Source organism: Callospermophilus lateralis, unplaced genomic scaffold (genome assembly GCF_048772815.1).
Source record: "Callospermophilus lateralis isolate mCalLat2 unplaced genomic scaffold, mCalLat2.hap1 Scaffold_138, whole genome shotgun sequence".
NCBI classification, from domain to species: Eukaryota; Metazoa; Chordata; class Mammalia; order Rodentia; family Sciuridae; genus Callospermophilus; species Callospermophilus lateralis.
In genome coordinates this window covers 1,202,293-1,213,899 of record NW_027512535.1, presented here as the reverse complement: position 1 = coordinate 1,213,899, position 11,607 = coordinate 1,202,293, and positions in this window count along the sequence as shown.

Below are 11,607 nucleotides of genomic sequence, written 5' to 3'. Positions count from 1 at the left end.
TAAAACAAATAGCTTTGTTAGGTTACTGAAGAAGATATAGGACAGTTAGTTAGAACTTATGATTGTGTTTAAAACTCTCTTAGTTTCATTTTCTTTTACTTTGCATAGTCACTTCAAATCTCTGAACCTTGCCTTCTTATCGCCAATTTGCGGAGAATATACCCATACTATTTACATGAGTGTTTAGATCAGTTAAAAAGCCTTTGAATGCACATACTTTATAAATGATATCTAAAACTGTATGCAAACAATGACTCTTATGTATGTTTTTTATAGTTTATATCACTGGTACTTTATACTTATTCTACAAATGTGTTAGGTATAGTCTTTAGTTACCTATTAAATTTACATTACAGGAACATTCACACATTAAATGAACTTTTTGCAGAATAAAATACAAATAATAATATTGATTTTAAATTTCAAGATTATATAAGAAATAAAAATAGAATAAGTTGCATCTCAAAAAGTTATTTGCCACATTTTTAACTGGACACAGTGTTCTCTACAGATGGAGAGGAAAACCCACAATTTTTTCCTGTGTTTTCCTCTAAGATACATTGCTAATATTCCCAAGAAAGATACAAATCCAATATTCAAAAGCCGATGTCTTAGAATCCACTGTCTTAACTTGACTTTCTCTCTCCTGAGAGAGTTATGGGCTGTGGGGTAAAGACTATTTGAAACTTTCTACCCATAGGCTGTTTACTCATTCACTCCACAAATATTTATTGAGCATCTTCTATATGGCCACATTCTACCCAGGGAATATAGAGATGAATAAGTCATGGTTCCTAATATCAAGTAGCTCATAGTCTGAAAGAAAAACAAGCTTTGAAAGCTATTATTTTTTAAGGTGTTACTCTGACTACTGTCCAGAATGCCCTTTTGAGCAGAGTACTGGTCTAAAAGAGTACTGTTCTATCAACTGTCAGGACAGAAATGCAAATATATTAGGTCTAGAGACATCGAAATGTTATGAAAAGAACAGAAAGAATTAGCAACAACTCCCACCCCCCAGCACACATAAGAACATACCACTCCAAAGCCTATTTTCAGTATGAAATTCTTTTCAGAAAATAAGAAATATACTGATAGGGGAAAAGCATATGGGCATGAAACATTTTATTTAAGTTGTTATAAGTTCTATCTGTTCTATAAAATATGTGCTATTTGGAAATTAAAGTATACAAGTATAATTAAATCATGCTGAGTAAATATTTCTCTTCCTAGTAAATTCTATTTAAATGTATTAGAAAAATTTTGAATGCAGCTTCAGCAATATTTTTGAAGCAAACGGACCACTGAAATGCATAAATTACTGAGTCATAAGTTACTTTCCTTTACTACATTAGACTGGTTTTGGTCTCAGAGTACTAGTGATTTTACACCAGTGCATTTTTCACATTTTCACTCTCTGCTAACTTGAATAAACTTCCAAAGAACAGCCTCATAGGTGGTGGCTGGTGAGTACAGAAGATGTTTTTTATCTGTGTATTTGTTTTGGGAGGAAGAGGCTGAACACTTCTCAGAGAACCAGTAAATCAGCTGCTTGGTAATCTTAATCCCAAACTTTTGGAAATGATCCTAACCTTTTTATAATGATTTCAGAAAATATTTCTCCTTAAGATTCTGGCCAACAATGCTCTTTCAGTCAGGTATGCTGGACATTGCTGTGAATACTGGGAAACAAACCAAGAAGAATAAATTATAACCCTAAAATGAGAGCCAAAATACACACCAGTTTAAAATTCTGCTCTGTAATGTTTGGCAAATGCAAAGAAGGTGTACTCTTTCAATTCACTGGAATTGTAGCTGAATAACATTTTTAGGTCACTTTCTGATTAATTCTCATTTCCAGGTGAGGCATAACACAGTTATAGTGTTTATCTTAGTACCACTTTTTCATGTCTCTCTCCCAAACACTTTTATTTTACTTACCTTTGATACCACACTCTTAGTTTCTTCACCTGAGGTCTCTTGTGAAATCTGTGTGTTAAGATAGTGTGTTGTTTTGTGTGTGTGTGTGTGTGTGTGTGTGTGTGTGTGTGATATGTTTTTATATATACATGTCATATATATTTACATATATAAATATATATATATATATATATATATATATATATATATATATATATATATTCATAGATTTCATATTAATAGATTCCATATTCCTAGGAGAATGAAAGAGGAAAACCATGTAACAGAGGAATATAAAGCAAGTCCTATGGAAGTTATCTTTGGCTTAATCCTGTGGGGGATCTCTGGAGGCAGTATAGGTTAATCATCTCAGAACTGTCCTTTGTCAGAAGATGAAACATTAAGACCTACTACCTGCCTGTTTGTTTAAAGGACTGTTACCAAGGGCAGCAGTTCCCAGGTCCTTACGGTTATCAGGGGTATAGGCAGCAATACTTCTAATGCCCTGTGGGTCCTCCTCCATCGAGACCATGAAGGCTACTGGGAGAGAAAGACCATTAGGAGTCTGTGCACATGCACTAGCACAGCCTATGTGAGGGGATGTGGGTAGAGCATAGTGTCAACCTTGTACACATAATCACTGCTAGGTATTTAAAAATATACTTTAGACACCAGATAACTATTATGTATTCCAGCATTTATATCTAATTAAATGATATTGGGCACTACATTTATAGTCTGTTTTATTACTAAGAAGTGTTCTGATGTAACCCAATATCACAGAAAATTTTCATGAGGTAGTTCAAACAAATATAGGGAAATTATTGAGTCATATACTTAAACCATTGTATTAGCTAGGGATAACGTTTTGCCTCATGGATGGGAGGAATCAGGGGTCCAAAACTAGTTTTGCCTTTCCTCTCATCTCTACCTATTTTTGTGTGCCAGATTCACTTTTTTTGTGGAAAAGTGATATTGCCTCTGTCAACTCTCTATTCATAACTCAAGCTTTCTCTCTTCTTTTTTAATGGTTCTGATTTTAAATTTTAAGGAAGAAAGCACTCTATCCATGTTTGATAAAAAGAACTTGCCACTTCTAGAATTGGTGTGGTTAGTACATCTGTTCACTATGGTACATGCAACTATCTTAGAGGAATTCCTATAGCCAGGGAGATAGGCCTGGCATTGCGAACTCGCCATGGCTCTCCCACGACAATAGACTGCCCAATGCACATGACCTTTCTTTGCCAGAGTCTAGAAACAAAGATCCGCTTGTCTATCCTGCCCCGGCTTTTGAAACTGCTTTCTGTGTTCTGTGGGTTTTTTCAACATTTTACTTCTCTTAGCTTTATCTCAGCCAGCACATTCCACCAAGGGGATCCCCATTCCCATTGCTCCTGTGGGACATGGGCTAGAGAAAGGTGAATCTTGAATAATAGAACATTAGAAAGAAAGAAGAAGATAGCAAGTCTTCTTGCTATTATTTTGGTAAATGCTATTAGGCACATTATTTGAGCAGTCAGAAAAACCACTAGGAAATCAGATTACCAGCTGTCAGAACCTTCCTTGAAAAAAATCAACCACCAGCAAGTCATATTAAACAATCCCTTTCTTTTGAAAAATCAAGAAGGAGGCAGAGGAAGAGGAATCAAACAGGCAAAGGAATTAAACACACAAAGGAAAGACACTTTGGGACTCTTGATTTTCATACTTCACCAATTACTTAAGCTAAACCTTTCCCAATACCACCAGACATACAATTTAGTTCAACATTTTTCTTAAACTTTACCAAAGATTTGCTAGGACTTATCATTGGCTACAATTCAATACTGAAAGATGAAGGCTCTTATTGACCTCATAGTTAAATGGTGAAATAAAACATAAAATTCTTCCTTTGGATCTACCATGCTTTTAATTTCTAGTCCCTGTTCCCTTTGTTCCAGATTCTATCACATCATGCTTATTTATCACAGTAATTTTACAACTAGACTTTATGTTCCCATTGTTTCCTTCAATATAACACATACTAGTATTTCTTAAAAATAATTTTTGTACCATATTATTTCTATTAAAAAATCCCTCTATGTACCTAAAATTCAATAGGATAATATTTTACTCATGGAATTTGAAAGATGGAAAGTTGAAAGAATTTACACAATTTCAGCTCAATTTTGAATAACTTTTACTTACTTAATGCTAACACTTGATAAGCTGAATTTTTTAAAAATTTCCTGGATTACATACAAGTAATATTAAATGTTGGCAAGGATGTAGGGGAAAAGGTACACTCATACGCTGCTATTTGGACTGCAAATTGGTGCAACCACTATGGAAATATGGAGATTTGTTAGAAAACTTGAAATGGAACCACCATGTGACCCAATTATCCCATTCCTCGGCATATCCAAAGGACTTAAAATCTGCATACAATAGTAATGTAGCCACATCAATGTTTTTAGCAGTTCAATTCACAATAGTTAAGCTATCGAACCAACATAGGTGCCCTTCAACAGATGAATGGATAAAGAAAATATGGTATATACACAACAGACTATTACTCAGGCATAAAAAAGAATGAAATTATGGCATTTGCTGGAAAATGGATGGAACTGAAGACTATTATGCTAAGTGAAATGAGCCAATCCCCCAAAACCAAAGCCTGAATGTACTCTCTGATATGCAGATCGTGACTCGAAAATGGTTGGGGGAAGGGAAGAGTGGAGGCTCACCAAATTGGACAGAAGAAAATGGAGGAAAGGAAAGGGAGATTGGAATGGGAAAGACAGTAGAATGAATCAGGCATAACTTTTCTATGTTCATATAAGAATACATGATCAGAGCAACACCACATCATGTACAACCACAAGAATGGGAAGTTATACTCCATGTGTGTATGATCTGTCAAAAAACATTCTACTTTCATGAATAATTAAAAAGAACAAATAAAAAATTTTAAAAATTCCTGGATTCTAGAAAGAAATTATGGTTTGTAGCAGCACAATTCATAAGAGCTTAGTTATGGAACCAACCTAGATTTCCATCAACAGATAAATGGATAAAGAAATCGTGGAACATTTGGCAATGGGATATTACTCTGTCATAAAGAAGAATGAATTTATGACATTTGCCAGTAAATGAATGGATCTGGAGACTATTATACTAAGTGAAGTAAGCCCATCTCAAAAAAAACACCAAACATTGAATGTTTTGGTAGATATGCGGAAGGTAAATCACAATGAAGGGGAGAAGAGGAAGAAGACAAGTTCATTAGATCAGACAAAGGGGAACAAAAGGAAGGGAGAGGGATAGGAGTTGGAAAATGCATAAGTCAACCTCACCATCATACTCACCCACTAGAATGGGGTCCTAGTTAGAATAAGATATATCTCATAATTGTGTAATTTTATCAAAATGGATTTCACTGTCATGCATAACTAAGAAGAACCAATAAAGATTTTGAGCAGTCATAGAAACATAAATGAGAAGCATAAAATGAAATAAAGTTTAATGTATATAAGTTTAAAAAAAGAAGAAAACTGAAGGCTGGAAAACCAGTTAGGCAGCAAACACAAATATCTAGGCAAGTGTTAGGGTCTGTGAACAAGTCAGGATGGCGCCTGGCATTTTGCCAGAGGGAGTGGTTTGTGGTAAAGCCAGTGAGCCATTAAGTGTGGAGATTCCTTATTGGTTGACTGCTGTATCTAGTTTATGTTAATTAAGATAAGCTGTGTGTAATGTATATATACCCCTCCTGTCCTACAATAAAGGGCTCCCACTCCTGCTGTACCAACATACACAAGTTCCTCGTCACCCTTCCCACCCACCCCCCACCCCCCAGGTTATTTTGCTGCAGCCTGACTGTGGCAGATGGTGGCCCATACCGGGAGCCCCAGGACACTTGGGGGTAAGTGATGAAAAAAGCTGCCCCTCCGAAGATAGGACGGGAGCAAATCTGCTCATCCCTAGGCAGATAGGGCGAGAGAAAAAATGGCCATTTTGAGAAAATGGAGAAGATTGATACAGTATGTTTGTGTCTTGTTTTGTCTCAGTGTATTGTATTGTCTTTGTGATGAAAATATGGAAAGGGTATTAAATAAATTGATAAGGGAAAGAGACACCCCAGTGGAACCAAGAATAGTTAGGGCATGTGTTGATAAGAGCCCAGGAACTCTAGTCAGTAAGAAGAAAGTTCAGAGGAGAAAGGATTATCAGGAAAAAAGTTGCAGCAAAAGGCTATTACTGAATACTTTTTGTTACCAGAGGGTGCATAAATCAGAGCTGCGGCTGCCACATGCGCGAGCTGGACATGGCGCAACAAGGATTTTCCAAGCGGCAGTTGCCAGCTCTTCCCCCCTGCCCCGGGGAGCAGGATGCCACTGCGAGAACCCAAATCTAGACCTGACCTGGAGGCACAGTCTTGCAGGCTCTTGCTCCCTGTGCCCAGAAGCAGTTTGAGCCAGGGAAGCTCCACGTCTGGGACTGCCCAAGGACACTACAGCTGGACAGAGGACGCACATGGTGTCCCTGAAGTTTGATCATTTCCAATGTCAATAACTACAATGGTTCTCCCACACCTGGAGGCTAGTAAATAATGAGCACCATTAAGGCTTATTTCAAATGTAAAAAACCTTGAGATAACATACTAAATTGTTCAGAAGGTTGTTTTCTTAGTGCCTGCTGGAATACTACAAGATTTTCTTTAGCATCATTGCTGGAGTTCCTGCCTTCATCCCAGTGCTAGTGACAAGGAGAGTGGAAGAATTTCCAGTGTTCCTGAGAACCAGACGAAACTTCAGATCAAGCTAGCTGCCTGCAGAACTTACCTGGACTGTGATTTAAGCTAGCTGCCTACAGAACTTACCTGGACTGTGATTTAAGCTAGCTGCCTGCAGAACTTACCTGGACTGTGATTTACCTGGACTGTGAGTTAATCTACTGAGACACTGCTTTACCTGGACTGAGACAACAAACTGTAATCTACAACAAATTGTAACTCGGTATCTTTGCTAATGGTGTCATTGCTGGGATAATTTTTCCAAGCGCTTCTTGCATGGAGCCATCAATTGGCTTGGTATTGTGGCATTTTGTATCCTCCCCTTCTGCTTGTAGCAGATTATTTATGGTGTCTGTGTAAAAACCACTATGGTCGTTATTTAAATTAAACAAAAGGGGGAAATGTTAGAGTCTGTAAACAAGTCAGGATGGCACCTGGCAAATGTTAGAGTCTGTAAACAAGTCTGGATGGCGCCTGGCAAAATGCCAGAGGGAGTGGTTTGTGAAGTAACGCCAGTGAGTCATTAAGTGTGGAGATTCCTTATCGGTTGACTGCTGTATCTATTTTATGTTAATTAGATAAGCTGTGTGGAATATATAAATTCCATTCCCGTCCTACAATGAACGGCTCCTACTCCTGTTGTATCAACGTACACAAGTTCCTCGTCACCCCCCCCCCTGGTTATTTTGCTGCAGCTGGACTGCGGCATATATATACCCCTCCTGTACTACAATAAACGGCTCCCACTCCTGCTGTATCAATCTACACAAGTTGCTCGTCATCCCCCCCCCCAGTTATTTTGCTGCAGCCGGACTGCGGCAGGCAAGAATTAATAATAGTCCAAATTTGAGGAGTGGCACTGAAAATGGAAAGAAAAGTACAGATGCAAAAGACATTATGGAAGATAAATTGACAGAACTTGATGACTGAGCCAAGAGAAAATAATATGTAAAAACTATTTTGAGGTTTTGGCTGTGGAAGAATGATGGTACACACTACAACCAGAATAAGGAAGTCCAAAGAAGTAGACTTTTTGAAATTTCTTGAGAAGCAACGATGTGTTTTTTTCCCCCCAACACATTAAAACTCCCCAAGCTTGGCATTTGTTGTTCTACTTCCATCCACCACGTACCTGAAAACCATATGTATCTTTGTCTTTGACAACCTGTTTTTACTTCACCCTCAGCTGACTTGTCCCTACCTCTAGGGATGGGCCACAAGGCTTCCAATGAAAGCATTGCATTTTTCTGGATATAGTAATTAATTCAGGAACACAAATGACCCAGTTGGAGGCAATATTACAAGACAAATAGTTGACAGAGAAATAAATATTTTTATTGACTTCCCAATGGTTAGGATGTTGTGACTGGTAAGAATGAAGGTAAATTTTAAAAAGGCAATGCCAAAAATGTAGTGATCCTGGTTTCTGATGACATCCCCAGAATCCCTAACTCAAGTCTCTTTCACCAATTTGCAGTCCGAGGTATATGAGGAAACAAATGTCATTTGGGCTTAAACAAATTAGACAGAGACTCTTATCTCACAATTTAAAAAGTTGTGCTTGGTTTATAAAAGCAAGACGGTAGTCTGTGATCCAAGCTCCCAGTGGATGCCTGAAAATAGGAATAGTGCTAAATCCTACATGTGGCAGCTGTTTATTCCAATATATAGATACTTTGGTAAAGTATAATTTACAAATTAGGCACAGAAGATTAACAACAATAACTAATAATAAAATAGAGCAATTAAAATGATATGCTGTAATAAAATTCATTTAAAACTTATGAATTATTTATTTCTAGAATTTTCCTTTTAATATTTTCAGATCTTTGTTGATGATGAGCGAGTAAAATTGTGGAAAATAAAACCATGGATTAAGAGGCTACTATTTATAAGATAAAATTTCTTACCTAAAAACAAAAACCAATTAGAAAGAAAATGAGATTTAAAAAAAAAAAGGAAATAAGAGCCTCTTGGAAAGCTAAAATTTATCATTTATGTAGAGCAAAAATGTATTTTACCATTTTTTGAAGTTGATCATCTGTTATGATTTTCTTTCCATTTTCTCTCCTCCTAAGTACATGTCACTGCTCTGTGGGCATGTGCATGTGATAGACTGTATCATTACGTATATTTTATATTGCAATCTCCTTCTGAATCCATATGAAGTTTCTCTTTTGACTTGTGTTCTCTCTTAAACCCACAAATTACTACTGGAAGAGTAATAGTATATTCCCTCTTTGGAGTTTTGGCATTCCAAAGAGTGCCATGTCTTCATTTGTGCTCTGCCTTTTCCATTAGGATTTCAGGGAATGAAACCCCAGAATCCAGAACAGGAAGATGAATACTTGAGTAACTGGCATCACCAGCACATATGGTATGGTTCACTTAATACTTCCTTTAAAAAGTTAAAATAAAAGTCTATATTTTTGACAAGAATGGCTGGTTTTTATCCTTTTCAGGGTTTATCTGTTCTTTTATTTTATAAACTACTAGTATTCTTCTCATTAAGTCATTTAAGTCAATCTAATATGCATTTGCATGTGTGTCTTAGAATGGGTTAATAAATAAAAAATATGTATAAAGAAAATTTTCTGCCTTCAAATATACCAAAATCATATATATATATATACATCTCAAAATTATATGTATGTTAATATACATTTCATACTAAAAGTGATTTATATGCATATACAGTTATATGTTGCCAAAAAAAGAATGGCAAAAATACATCTGGATTATTTCCCCATGCATTTTTTTTCTTTCCTTGTCATCAATGCAATATTTAATTATTTAGGGAGACAAGCATTTGGAAACAATGAGGAAATAAATTTTTGACAAACTGAAATTATGTTTTCAGTATTATAAGGAATTCAGAATAAATATACTGTAAATCCTCTTTATCATAGGCTTTGAAATCTGGTAATAGTAGATGACAGTTGAGAAGCTAATGTTAAGAGGAAGGAATGGCACTGATTGCTAGCTTGGCAGATATGTAGGCCGAAACTGCCAAGATAAAAACCAACAACTTTTTAAACGTTCCTTTGACATCTCATACTCAACATGTGCAAATCAGAATTTCTGATTTTTCTTCAATGTCCCAACCCCCAATAAAACTGCCCTATTGCCATCCTTGCTATCTCAGTTTCTGACTACTCACCCGTCCATTTTCCCATGTCAGGATTCTTAGTTCCACGTTCAGCTTTACTTGCTCTCTCATACCCATATCCAATCTGAAAGGAAATTCTGGTAGGTTACCTTCAAATAATTGACGGACTGATTGCTTCACATTCTTACCACTATCTTGCTCTGCCCCGGGTCTGAGCTACCACATCCTTCAAATGTGTTATTGAAGTCACCTCCTAACTGGCCATTTCACATCTGCTCTATTCCCTGATAGTACCTTCTCTAATACAATAGCTACAGTTACCTTTTGACAGGCCTCCCACACACCACCACCACTGTGAGTCAAACTCAGGGCCTCACATGCAAGAGTTCGATTTTTAAAGCACATCAGATAATATTTCATTTCTCTACTCAGTACAGGTCTTCATGAGGGTTTACAATGTTCCACAGCATCAGCTCCCTCTATGACCTCTAAGTTCTGTATTTTCCTTGTCCACAAGGGTCTCTTGGCTGCTGCTTGAACATACCAGGTGAAGATTCACCTTAGGAATTCTATGCTGGCTCTTCTCTCTACTTGGAAGCTCTCTACCTCCCTGACTGTCACAAAGTCTTTGCCCAGTTATGATTTTCAAACTAAACCCTGCTCCTGATCATCCATTTAAAACATCTATCTTCCATATAGTCTATTCTTGCCTAGTGCCTGCCACCTTATTTTTAAATGCTATATCATTTGTTTATTTTAGTGACTGAGAGTCTTTTCTGCTATAACAGATGCTCCACAGGGCAGGGGCAAGAGTCCTTGCCTATTTTGTTCACTGACTTATTCTAAGAATCTAGAGCAGATATACAATAAATATTTTGAATGAATTAAATAGCTCTAGATAATGCCTATACAGAATAAGGCATAGATTTGGAGCCAAATTATCTTACCTGTGATTTAATTTTTGGACATTTTATAATGTCTTATTGAGTCATTATGGTAGTATCACATGGTGATATTATTGTCCTATTTTACACATGAGGAGATTAAGTCTTAAGTAACTAAAGCAAATTTCCCAAGGTCACATAATTGATAAGTGATAAACTTCCAACTTTTTTTCTTTCTTTTCTTTTTTCTGGATCAGGGATTGAACTCAAGGTCACTTGACCACTGAATCACATCCCCACCCCTATTTTGTGTTTTATTTAGAGACAGGGTCTCACTGAGTTGCTTAGCGACTTGCCATTGTTGAACTTTGTGATCCTTCTGTCTCAGCCTCCTGAGCCAGTGGGATTACAGGTGTGCGCAGTAGCACCCAGCTGATAAACCCCTAATTTTATCTAATATTTTCTGAGGCCAGGGACAAGGGTTCTTTAAGTTTCTGCCATGCCACCTTTTTTGAATGTGTCGGTGCAAGTAACTTATACTATAAGAGCTCCTCTCATCAAACAGGGGTACCAATGCCATCTATCATTGTTGTGAGCAATAGAGATATATGGAAATATCTGCCAAATAATGAACACTCATTGAATGTAAATAAAACTTTAGTCTTTCTCATATTATTATTACAATATGAAGATGTATCAAACAAGTTCAGTTCTCTTAGGATGTGTCTTTGCCCTTAAAAGACACATGAGAATCAAGTCAAAGCTCAATGTGAAGACCCAAGAAACATGCTCCTGTAACTTTAACTTAGACTTGAGGTCAGAAAGTCAAAGTGATTTCTCAAAGATCAGACTAAAACTCTAGCTAATAACAAAGAATGGTTCATCTTTTAGGGTGACCCTTTTAAGCGTACTTTGTTAGG